Genomic DNA, 12,987 nt, shown 5'->3' with positions numbered 1-12,987 from the left:
TGAATGCATCGTGAAGAACTTTCTGAGAATGCTTCTCTGTAGTTTTTAGGTGAAGATATTCCATATCCCAGCACAGGCCTCGAAGTGCTCCAAATAACCACTTGCAGATTTTACCAAAAGAGTGTTTCAAAACTGCTCTTTCTACAGGTAAGTTCAAGTTTGTGAGTTGAATGCACTCAACACAAAGAAGTTTCTGAGAATGCTTCTGTTCAGTTTTTATGTGAAGATACTTCCTTTTCCAGCCTAGGCCTCAAACGGCTCCAAATATCCACTTGCAGATTCTACAAAAAGAGTGTTTCCAAACTTCTCTAACAATTGGTAGTTTCAACTCTGTGAGTTGAATGAACTCATCCCAAAGAAGTTTCTGAGAATCCTTCTCTCTAGTTTTTATGTGAAGATATTTCCTTTTCCAACATACGCCTCAAGGAGCTCCGAATAAACACTTGCAGATTCTACAAACGTAATGTTTCCAAACTGTTCTATCAAAAGAAACGTTCATGTCGCTGAGTTGAATGCACTCATCACACAGAAGTTTCTGAGAATGCTTCTGTCTAGTTTTTAGGTGAAGATATTTCCTTTTCCAGCATAGGCCTCAAAACGCTCCAAATATCCTCTTGCAGATTCTACAAAAAGAGTGTTTCAAAACTGTTCTCTCAAAAGGAAGGTTCAACTCTGTGAGTTGAATGAATGCATCGTGAAGAACTTTCTGAGAATGCTTCTCTGTAGTTTTTAGGTGAAGATATTCCATATCCCAGCACAGGCCTCGAAGTGCTCCAAATAACCACTTGCAGATTTTACCAAAAGAGTGTTTCAAAACTGCTCTTTCTACAGGTAAGTTCAAGTCTGTGAGTTGAATGCACTCAACACAAAGAAGTTTCTGAGAATGCTTCTGTTCAGTTTTTATGTGAAGATATTTCCTTTTCCAGCATAGGCCTCAAACGGCTCCAAATATCCACTTGCAGATGCTACAAAAAGAGTGTTTCCAAACTTCTCTATCAATTGGTAGGTTCAACTCTGTGAGTTGAATGAACTCATCACAAAGAAGTTTCTGAGAATCCTTCTCTCTAGTTTTTATGTGAAGATATTTCCTTTTCCAACATAGGCCTCAAGGCGCTCCGAATAAACACCTGCAGATTCTACAAACGTAATGTTTCCAAACTGTTCTATCAAAAGAAACGTTCAAGTCTGTGAGTTGAATGCACTCATCACACAGAAGTTTCTGAGAATGCTTCTGTCTAGTTTTTAGGTGAAGATATTTCCTTTTCCAGCATAGGCCTCAAAACGCTCCAAATATCCTCTTGCAGATTCTACAGAAAGAGTGGTTCAAAACTGTTCTATCAAAAGGAAGGTTCAACTCTGTGAGTTGAATGAATGCATCGTGAAGAACTTTCTGAGAATGCTTCTCTGTAGTTTTTAGGTGAAGATATTCCATATCCCAGCCCAGGCCTCGAAGTGCTCCAAATAACCACTTGCAGATTTTACCAAAAGAGTGTTTCAAAACTGCTCTTTCTATAGGTAAGTTCAAGTCTGTGAGTTGAATGCACTCAACACAAAGAAGTTTCTGAGAATGCTTCTGTTCAGTTTTTATGTGAAGATATTTCCTTTTCCAGCATAGGCCTCAAATGGCTCCAAATATCCACTTGCAGATTCTACAAAAAGAGTGTTTCCAAACTTCTCTATCAATTGGTAGGTTCAACTCTGTGAGTTGAATGAACTCATCACAAAGAAGTTTCTGAGAATCCTTCTCTCTAGTTTTTATGCGAAGATATTTCCTTTTCCAACATAGGCCTCAAGGTGCTCCGAATAAACACTTGCAGATTCTACAAACGTAATATTTCCAAACTGTTCTATCAAAAGAAACGTTCAAGTCTGTGAGTTGAATGCACTCATCACACAGAAGTTTCTGAGAATGCTTCTGTTCAGTTTTTATGTGAAGATATTTCCTTTTCCAGCATAGGCCTCAAACGGCTCCAAATATCCTCTTGCAGATTCTACAAAAAGAGTGTTTCCAAACTTCTCTATCAATTGGTAGGTTCAACTCTGTGAGTTGAATGAACTCATCACAAAGAAGTTTCTGAGAATCCTTCTCTCTAGTTTTTATGTGAAGATATTTCCTTTTCCGACATACGCCTCAAGGTGCTCCGAATAAACACTTGCAGATTCTACAAACGTAATGTTTCCAAACTGTTCTATCAAAAGAAACGTTCAAGTCTGTGAGTTGAATGCACTCATCACACAGAAGTTTCTGAGAATGCTTCTGTCTAGTTTTTAGGTGAAGATATTTCCTTTTCCAGCATAGGCCTCAAAACGCTCCAAATATCCTCTTGCAGATTCTACAAAAAGAGTGTTTCAAAACTGTTCTATCAAAAGGAAGGTTCAACTCTGTGAGTTGAATGAATGCATCGTGAAGAACTTTCTGAGAATGCTTCTCTGTAGTTTTTAGGTGAAGATATTCCATATCCCAGCACAGGCCTCGAAGTGCTCCAAATAACCACTTGCAGATTTTACCAAAAGAGTGTTTCAAAACTGCTCTTTCTACAGGTAAGTTCAAGTCTGTGAGTTGAATGCACTCAACACAAAGAAGTTTCTGAGAATGCTTCTGTTCAGTTTTTATGTGAAGATACTTCCTTTTCCAGCATAGGCCTCAAACGGCTCCAAATATCCACTTGCAGATTCTACAAAAAGAGTGTTTCCAAACTTCTCTAACAATTGGTAGTTTCAACTCTGTGAGTTGAATGAACTCATCCCAAAGAAGTTTCTGAGAATCCTTCTCTCTAGTTTTTATGTGAAGATATTTCCTTTTCCAACATACGCCTCAAGGTGCTCCGAATAAACACTTGCAGATTCTACAAACGTAATGTTTCCAAACTGTTCTATCAAAAGAAACGTTCATGTCGCTGAGTTGAATGCACTCATCACACAGAAGTTTCTGAGAATGCTTCTGTCTAGTTTTTAGGTGAAGATATTTCCTTTTCCAGCATAGGCCTCAAAACGCTCCAAATATCCTCTTGCAGATTCTACAAAAAGAGTGTTTCAAAACTGTTCTATCAAAAGGAAAGTTCAACTCTGTGAGTTGAATGAATGCATCGTGAAGAACTTTCTGAGAATGCTTCTCTGTAGTTTTTAGGTGAAGATATTCCATATCCCAGCACAGGCCTCGAAGTGCTCCAAATAACCACTTGCAGATTTTACCAAAAGAGTGTTTCAAAACTGCTCTTTCTACAGGTAAGTTCAAGTCTGTGAGTTGAATGCACTCAACACAAAGAAGTTTCTGAGAATGCTTCTGTTCAGTTTTTATGTGAAGATATTTCCTTTTCCAGCATAGGCCTCAAACGGCTCCAAATATCCACTTGCAGATGCTACAAAAAGAGTGTTTCCAAACTTCTCTATCAATTGGTAGGTTCAACTCTGTGAGGTGAATGAACTCATCACAAAGAAGTTTCTGAGAATCCTTCTCTCTAGTTTTTATGTGAAGATATTTCCTTTTCCAACATAGGCCTCAAGGCGCTCCGAATAAACACCTGCAGATTCTACAAACGTAATGTTTCCAAACTGTTCTATCAAAAGAAACGTTCAAGTCTGTGAGTTGAATGCACTCATCACACAGAAGTTTCTGAGAATGCTTCTGTCTAGTTTTTAGGTGAAGATATTTCCTTTTCCAGCATAGGCCTCAAAACGCTCCAAATATCCTCTTGCAGATTCTACAGAAAGAGTGGTTCAAAACTGTTCTATCAAAAGGAAGGTTCAACTCTGTGAGTTGAATGAATGCATCGTGATGAACTTTCTGAGAATGCTTCTCTGTAGTTTTTAGGTGAAGATATTCCATATCCCAGCACAGGCCTCGAAGTGCTCCAGATAACCACTTGCAGATTTTACCAAAAGAGTGTTTGAAAACTGCTCTTTCTATAGGTAAGTTCAAGTCTGTGAGTTGAATGCACTCAACACAAAGAAGTTTCTGAGAATGCTTCTGTTCAGTTTTTATGTGAAGATATTTCCTTTTCCAGCATAGGCCTCAAACGGCTCCAAATATCCACTTGCAGATTCTACAAAAAGAGTGTTTCCAAACTTCTCTATCAATTGGTAGGTTCAACTCTGTGAGTTGAATGAACTCATCACAAAGAAGTTTCTGAGAATCCTTCTCTCTAGTTTTTATGCGAAGATATTTCCTTTTCCAACATAGGCCTCAAGGTGCTCCGAATAAACACTTGCAGATTCTACAAACGTAATATTTCCAAACTGTTCTATCAAAAGAAACGTTCAAGTCTGTGAGTTGAATGCACTCATCACACAGAAGTTTCTGAGAATGCTTCTGTTCAGTTTTTATGTGAAGATATTTCCTTTTCCAGCATAGGCCTCAAACGGCTCCAAATATCCACTTGCAGATTCTACAAAAAGGGTGTTTCCAAACTTCTCTATCAATTGGTAGGTTCAACTCTGTGAGTTGAATGAACTCATCACAAAGAAGTTTCTGAGAATCCTTCTCTCTAGTTTTTATGTGAAGATATTTCCTTTTCCAACATACGCCTCAAGGTGCTCCGAATAAACACTTGCAGATTCTACAAACGTAATGTTTCCAAACTGTTCTATCAAAAGAAACGTTCAAGTCTGTGAGTTGAATGCACTCATCACACAGAAGTTTCTGAGAATGCTTCTGTCTAGTTTTTAGGTGAAGATATTTCCTTTTCCAGCATAGGCCTCAAAACGCTCCAAATATCCTCTTGCAGATTCTACAAAAAGAGTGTTTCAAAACTGTTCTATCAAAAGGAAGGTTCAACTCTGTGATTTGAATGAATGCATCGTGAAGAACTTTCTGAGAATGCTTCTCTGTAGTTTTTAGGTGAAGATATTCCATATCCCAGCACAGGCCTCGAAGTGCTCCAAATAACCACTTGCAGATTTTACCAAAAGAGTGTTTCAAAACTGCTCTTTCTACAGGTAAGTTCAAGTCTGTGAGTTGAATGCACTCAACACAAAGAAGTTTCTGAGAATGCTTCTGTTCAGTTTTTATGTGAAGATACTTCCTTTTCCAGCATAGGCCTCAAACGGCTCCAAATATCCACTTGCAGATTCTACAAAAAGAGTGTTTCCAAACTTCTCTAACAATTGGTAGTTTCAACTCTGTGAGTTGAATGAACTCATCCCAAAGAAGTTTCTGAGAATCCTTCTCTCTAGTTTTTATGTGAAGATATTTCCTTTTCCAACATACGCCTCAAGGTGCTCCGAATAAACACTTGCAGATTCTACAAACGTAATGTTTCCAAACTGTTCTATCAAAAGAAACGTTCATGTCGCTGAGTTGAATGCACTCATCACACAGAAGTTTCTGAGAATGCTTCTGTCTAGTTTTTAGGTGAAGATATTTCCTTTTCCAGCATAGGCCTCAAAACGCTCCAAATATCCTCTTGCAGATTCTACAAAAAGAGTGTTTCAAAACTGTTCTATCAAAAGGAAGGTTCAACTCTGTGAGTTGAATGAATGCATCGTGAAGAACTTTCTGAGAATGCTTCTCTGTAGTTTTTAGGTGAAGATATTCCATATCCCAGCACAGGCCTCGAAGTGCTCCAAATAACCACTTGCAGATTTTACCAAAAGAGTGTTTCAAAACTGCTCTTTCTACAGGTAAGTTCAAGTCTGTGAGTTGAATGCACTCAACACAAAGAAGTTTCTGAGAATGCTTCTGTTCAGTTTTTCTGTGAAGATACTTCCTTTTCCAGCATAGGCCTCAAACGGCTCCAAATATCCACTTGCAGATTCTACAAAAAGAGTGTTTCCAAACTTCTCTAACAATTGGTAGTTTCAACTCTGTGAGTTGAATGAACTCATCCCAAAGAAGTTTCTGAGAATCCTTCTCTCTAGTTTTTATGGGAAGATATTTCCTTTTCCAACATACGCCTCAAGGTGCTCCGAATAAACACTTGCAGATTCTACAAACGTAGTGTTTCCAAACTGTTCTATCAAAAGAAACGTTCATGTCGCTGAGTTGAATGCACTCATCACACAGAAGTTTCTGAGAATGCTTCTGTCTAGTTTTTAGGTGAAGATATTTCCTTTTCCAGCATAGGCCTCAAAACGCTCCAAATATCCTCTTGCAGATTCTACAAAAAGAGTGTTTCAAAACTGTTCTATCAAAAGGAAGGTTCAACTCTGTGAGTTGAATGAATGCATCGTGAAGAACTTTCTGAGAATGCTTCTCTGTAGTTTTTAGGTGAAGATATTCCATATCCCAGCACAGGCCTCGAAGTGCTCCAAATAACCACTTGCAGATTTTACCAAAAGAGTGTTTCAAAACTGCTCTTTCTACAGGTAAGTTCAAGTCTGTGAGTTGAATGCACTCAACACAAAGAAGTTTCTGAGAATGCTTCTGTTCAGTTTTTATGTGAAGATATTTCCTTTTCCAGCATAGGCCTCAAACGGCTCCAAATATCCACTTGCAGATGCTACAAAAAGAGTGTTTCCAAACTTCTCTATCAATTGGTAGGTTCAACTCTGTGAGTTGAATGAACTCATCACAAAGAAGTTTCTGAGAATCCTTCTCTCTAGTTTTTATGTGAAGATATTTCCTTTTCCAACATAGGCCTCAAGGCGCTCCGAATAAACACCTGCAGATTCTACAAACGTAACGTTTCCAAACTGTTCTATCAAAAGAAACGTTCAAGTCTGTGAGTTGAATGCACTCATCACACAGAAGTTTCTGAGAATGCTTCTGTCTAGTTTTTAGGTGAAGATATTTCCTTTTCCAGCATAGGCCTCAAAACGCTCCAAATATCCTCTTGCAGATTCTACAGAAAGAGTGGTTCAAAACTGTTCTATCAAAAGGAAGGTTCAACTCTGTGAGTTGAATGAATGCATCGTGATGAACTTTCTGAGAATGCTTCTCTGTAGTTTTTAGGTGAAGATATTCCATATCCCAGCACAGGCCTCGAAGTGCTCCAGATAACCACTTGCAGATTTTACCAAAAGACTGTTTCAAAACTGCTCTTTCTATAGGTAAGTTCAAGTCTGTGAGTTGAATGCACTCAACACAAAGAAGTTTCTGAGAATGCTTCTGTTCAGTTTTTATGTGAAGATATTTCCTTTTCCAGCATAGGCCTCAAACGGCTCCAAATATCCACTTGCAGATTCTACAAAAAGAGTGTTTCCAAACTTCTCTATCAATTGGTAGGTTCAACTCTGTGAGTTGAATGAACTCATCACAAAGAAGTTTCTGAGAATCCTTCTCTCTAGTTTTTATGCGAAGATATTTCCTTTTCCAACATAGGCCTCAAGGTGCTCCGAATAAACACTTGCAGATTCTACAAACGTAATATTTCCAAACTGTTCTATCAAAAGAAACGTTCAAGTCTGTGAGTTGAATGCACTCATCACACAGAAGTTTCTGAGAATGCTTCTGTTCAGTTTTTATGTGAAGATATTTCCTTTTCCAGCATAGGCCTCAAACGGCTCCAAATATCCACTTGCAGATTCTACAAAAAGAGTGTTTCCAAACTTCTCTATCAATTGGTAGGTTCAACTCTGTGAGTTGAATGAACTCATCACAAAGAAGTTTCTGAGAATCCTTCTCTCTAGTTTTTATGTGAAGATATTTCCTTTTCCAACATACGCCTCAAGGTGCTCCGAATAAACACTTGCAGATTCTACAAACGTAATGTTTCCAAACTGTTCTATCAAAAGAAACGTTCAAGTCTGTGAGTTGAATGCACTCATCACACAGAAGTTTCTGAGAATGCTTCTGTCTAGTTTTTAGGTGAAGATATTTCCTTTTCCAGCATAGGCCTCAAAACGCTCCAAATATCCTCTTGCAGATTCTACAAAAAGAGTGTTTCAAAACTGTTCTATCAAAAGGAAGGTTCAACTCTGTGAGTTGAATGAATGCATCGTGAAGAACTTTCTGAGAATGCTTCTCTGTAGTTTTTAGGTGAAGATATTCCATATCCCAGCACAGGCCTCGAAGTGCTCCAAATAACCACTTGCAGATTTTACCAAAAGAGTGTTTCAAAACTGCTCTTTCTACAGGTAAGTTCAAGTCTGTGAGTTGAATGCACTCAACACAAAGAAGTTTCTGAGAATGCTTCTGTTCAGTTTTTATGTGAAGATACTTCCTTTTCCAGCATAGGCCTCAAACGGCTCCAAATATCCACTTGCAGATTCTACAAAAAGAGTGTTTCCAAACTTCTCTAACAATTGGTAGTTTCAACTCTGTGAGTTGAATGAACTCATCCCAAAGAAGTTTCTGAGAATCCTTCTCTCTAGTTTTTATGTGAAGATATTTCCTTTTCCAACATACGCCTCAAGGTGCTCCGAATAAACACTTGCAGATTCTACAAACGTAATGTTTCCAAACTGTTCTATCAAAAGAAACGTTCATGTCGCTGAGTTGAATGCACTCATCACACAGAAGTTTCTGAGAATGCTTCTGTCTAGTTTTTAGGTGAAGATATTTCCTTTTCCAGCATAGGCCTCAAAACGCTCCAAATATCCTCTTGCAGATTCTACAAAAAGAGTGTTTCAAAACTGTTCTATCAAAAGGAAAGTTCAACTCTGTGAGTTGAATGAATGCATCGTGAAGAACTTTCTGAGAATGCTTCTCTGTAGTTTTTAGGTGAAGATATTCCATATCCCAGCACAGGCCTCGAAGTGCTCCAAATAACCACTTGCAGATTTTACCAAAAGAGTGTTTCAAAACTGCTCTTTCTACAGGTAAGTTCAAGTCTGTGAGTTGAATGCACTCAACACAAAGAAGTTTCTGAGAATGCTTCTGTTCAGTTTTTATGTGAAGATATTTCCTTTTCCAGCATAGGCCTCAAACGGCTCCAAATATCCACTTGCAGATGCTACAAAAAGAGTGTTTCCAAACTTCTCTATCAATTGGTAGGTTCAACTCTGTGAGTTGAATGAACTCATCCCAAAGAAGTTTCTGAGAATCCTTCTCTCTAGTTTTTATGTGAAGATATTTCCTTTTCCAACATAGGCCTCAAGGCGCTCCGAATAAACACCTGCAGATTCTACAAACGTAATGTTTCCAAACTGTTCTATCAAAAGAAACGTTCAAGTCTGTGAGTTGAATGCACTCATCACACAGAAGTTTCTGAGAATGCTTCTGTCTAGTTTTTAGGTGAAGATATTTCCTTTTCCAGCATAGGCCTCAAAACGCTCCAAATATCCTCTTGCAGATTCTACAGAAAGAGTGGTTCAAAACTGTTCTATCAAAAGGAAGGTTCAACTCTGTGAGTTGAATGAATGCATCGTGAAGAACTTTCTGAGAATGCTTCTCTGTAGTTTTTAGGTGAAGATATTCCATATCCCAGCACAGGCCTCGAAGTGCTCCAGATAACCACTTGCAGATTTTACCAAAAGAGTGTTTCAAAACTGCTCTTTCTATAGGTAAGTTCAAGTCTGTGAGTTGAATGCACTCAACACAAAGAAGTTTCTGAGAATGCTTCTGTTCAGTTTTTATGTGAAGGTATTTCCTTTTCCAGCATAGGCCTCAAACGGCTCCAAATATCCACTTGCAGATTCTACAAAAAGAGTGTTTCCAAACTTCTCTATCAATTGGTAGGTTCAACTCTGTGAGTTGAATGAACTCATCACAAAGAAGTTTCTGAGAATCCTTCTCTCTAGTTTTTATGTGAAGATATTTCCTTTTCCAACATACGCCTCAAGGTGCTCCGAATAAACACTTGCAGATTCTACAAACGTAATGTTTCCAAACTGTTCTATCAAAAGAAACGTTCAAGTCTGTGAGTTGAATGCACTCATCACACAGAAGTTTCTGAGAATGCTTCTGTCTAGTTTTTAGGTGAAGATATTTCCTTTTCCAGCATAGGCCTCAAAACGCTCCAAATATCCTCTTGCAGATTCTACAAAAAGAGTGTTTCAAAACTGTTCTATCAAAAGGAAGGTTCAACTCTGTGATTTGAATGAATGCATCGTGAAGAACTTTCTGAGAATGCTTCTCTGTAGTTTTTAGGTGAAGATATTCCATATCCCAGCACAGGCCTCGAAGTGCTCCAAATAACCACTTGCAGATTTTACCAAAAGAGTGTTTCAAAACTGCTCTTTCTACAGGTAAGTTCAAGTCTGTGAGTTGAATGCACTCAACACAAAGAAGTTTCTGAGAATGCTTCTGTTCAGTTTTTATGTGAAGATACTTCCTTTTCCAGCATAGGCCTCAAACGGCTCCAAATATCCACTTGCAGATTCTACAAAAAGAGTGTTTCCAAACTTCTCTAAGAATTGGTAGTTTCAACTCTGTGAGTTGAATGAACTCATCCCAAAGAAGTTTCTGAGAATCCTTCTCTCTAGTTTTTATGTGAAGATATTTCCTTTTCCAACATACGCCTCAAGGTGCTCCGAATAAACACTTGCAGATTCTACAAACGTAATGTTTCCAAACTGTTCTATCAAAAGAAACGTTCATGTCGCTGAGTTGAATGCACTCATCACACAGAAGTTTCTGAGAATGCTTCTGTCTAGTTTTTAGGTGAAGATATTTCCTTTTCCAGCATAGGCCTCAAAACGCTCCAAATATCCTCTTGCAGATTCTACAAAAAGAGTGTTTCAAAACTGTTCTATCAAAAGGAAGGTTCAACTCTGTGAGTTGAATGAATGCATCGTGAAGAACTTTCTGAGAATGCTTCTCTGTAGTTTTTAGGTGAAGATATTCCATATCCCAGCACAGGCCTCGAAGTGCTCCAAATAACCACTTGCAGATTTTACCAAAAGAGTGTTTCAAAACTGCTCTTTCTACAGGTAAGTTCAAGTCTGTGAGTTGAATGCACTCAACACAAAGAAGTTTCTGAGAATGCTTCTGTTCAGTTTTTCTGTGAAGATACTTCCTTTTCCAGCATAGGCCTCAAACGGCTCCAAATATCCACTTGCAGATTCTACAAAAAGAGTGTTTCCAAACTTCTCTAACAATTGGTAGTTTCAACTCTGTGAGTTGAATGAACTCATCCCAAAGAAGTTTCTGAGAATCCTTCTCTCTAGTTTTTATGGGAAGATATTTCCTTTTCCAACATACGCCTCAAGGTGCTCCGAATAAACACTTGCAGATTCTACAAACGTAATGTTTCCAAACTGTTCTATCAAAAGAAACGTTCATGTCGCTGAGTTGAATGCACTCATCACACAGAAGTTTCTGAGAATGCTTCTGTCTAGTTTTTAGGTGAAGATATTTCCTTTTCCAGCATAGGCCTCAAAACGCTCCAAATATCCTCTTGCAGATTCTACAAAAAGAGTGTTTCAAAACTGTTCTATCAAAAGGAAGGTTCAACTCTGTGAGTTGAATGAATGCATCGTGAAGAACTTTCTGAGAATGCTTCTCTGTAGTTTTTAGGTGAAGATATTCCATATCCCAGCACAGGCCTCGAAGTGCTCCAAATAACCACTTGCAGATTTTACCAAAAGAGTGTTTCAAAACTGCTCTTTCTACAGGTAAGTTCAAGTCTGTGAGTTGAATGCACTCAACACAAAGAAGTTTCTGAGAATGCTTCTGTTCAGTTTTTATGTGAAGATATTTCCTTTTCCAGCATAGGCCTCAAACGGCTCCAAATATCCACTTGCAGATGCTACAAAAAGAGTGTTTCCAAACTTCTCTATCAATTGGTAGGTTCAACTCTGTGAGTTGAATGAACTCATCACAAAGAAGTTTCTGAGAATCCTTCTCTCTAGTTTTTATGTGAAGATATTTCCTTTTCCAACATAGGCCTCAAGGCGCTCCGAATAAACAACTGCAGATTCTACAAACGTAACGTTTCCAAACTGTTCTATCAAAAGAAACGTTCAAGTCTGTGAGTTGAATGCACTCATCACACAGAAGTTTCTGAGAATGCTTCTGTCTAGTTTTTAGGTGAAGATATTTCCTTTTCCAGCATAGGCCTCAAAACGCTCCAAATATCCTCTTGCAGATTCTACAGAAAGAGTGGTTCAAAACTGTTCTATCAAAAGGAAGGTTCAACTCTGTGAGTTGAATGAATGCATCGTGATGAACTTTCTGAGAATGCTTCTCTGTAGTTTTTAGGTGAAGATATTCCATATCCCAGCACAGGCCTCGAAGTGCTCCAGATAACCACTTGCAGATTTTACCAAAAGACTGTTTCAAAACTGCTCTTTCTATAGGTAAGTTCAAGTCTGTGAGTTGAATGCACTCAACACAAAGAAGTTTCTGAGAATGCTTCTGTTCAGTTTTTATGTGAAGATATTTCCTTTTCCAGCATAGGCCTCAAACGGCTCCAAATATCCACTTGCAGATTCTACAAAAAGAGTGTTTCCAAACTTCTCTATCAATTGGTAGGTTCAACTCTGTGAGTTGAATGAACTCATCACAAAGAAGTTTCTGAGAATCCTTCTCTCTAGTTTTTATGCGAAGATATTTCCTTTTCCAACATAGGCCTCAAGGTGCTCCGAATAAACACTTGCAGATTCTACAAACGTAATATTTCCAAACTGTTCTATCAAAAGAAACGTTCAAGTCTGTGAGTTGAATGCACTCATCACACAGAAGTTTCTGAGAATGCTTCTGTTCAGTTTTTATGTGAAGATATTTCCTTTTCCAGCATAGGCCTCAAACGGCTCCAAATATCCACTTGCAGATTCTACAAAAAGAGTGTTTCCAAACTTCTCTATCAATTGGTAGGTTCAACTCTGTGAGTTGAATGAACTCATCACAAAGAAGTTTCTGAGAATCCTTCTCTCTAGTTTTTATGTGAAGATATTTCCTTTTCCAACATACGCCTCAAGGTGCTCCGAATAAACACTTGCAGATTCTACAAACGTAATGTTTCCAAACTGTTCTATCAAAAGAAACGTTCAAGTCTGTGAGTTGAATGCACTCATCACACAGAAGTTTCTGAGAATGCTTCTGTCTAGTTTTTAGGTGAAGATATTTCCTTTTCCAGCATAGGCCTCAAAACGCTCCAAATATCCTCTTGCAGATTCTACAAAAAGAGTGTTTCAAAACTGTTCTATCAAAAGGAAGGTTCAACTCTG

This window comes from Pongo pygmaeus, chromosome 23, assembly GCF_028885625.2.
Source record: "Pongo pygmaeus isolate AG05252 chromosome 23, NHGRI_mPonPyg2-v2.0_pri, whole genome shotgun sequence".
Taxonomy (NCBI): Eukaryota; Metazoa; Chordata; class Mammalia; order Primates; family Hominidae; genus Pongo; species Pongo pygmaeus.
This window is presented reverse-complemented; position numbering follows the sequence as displayed.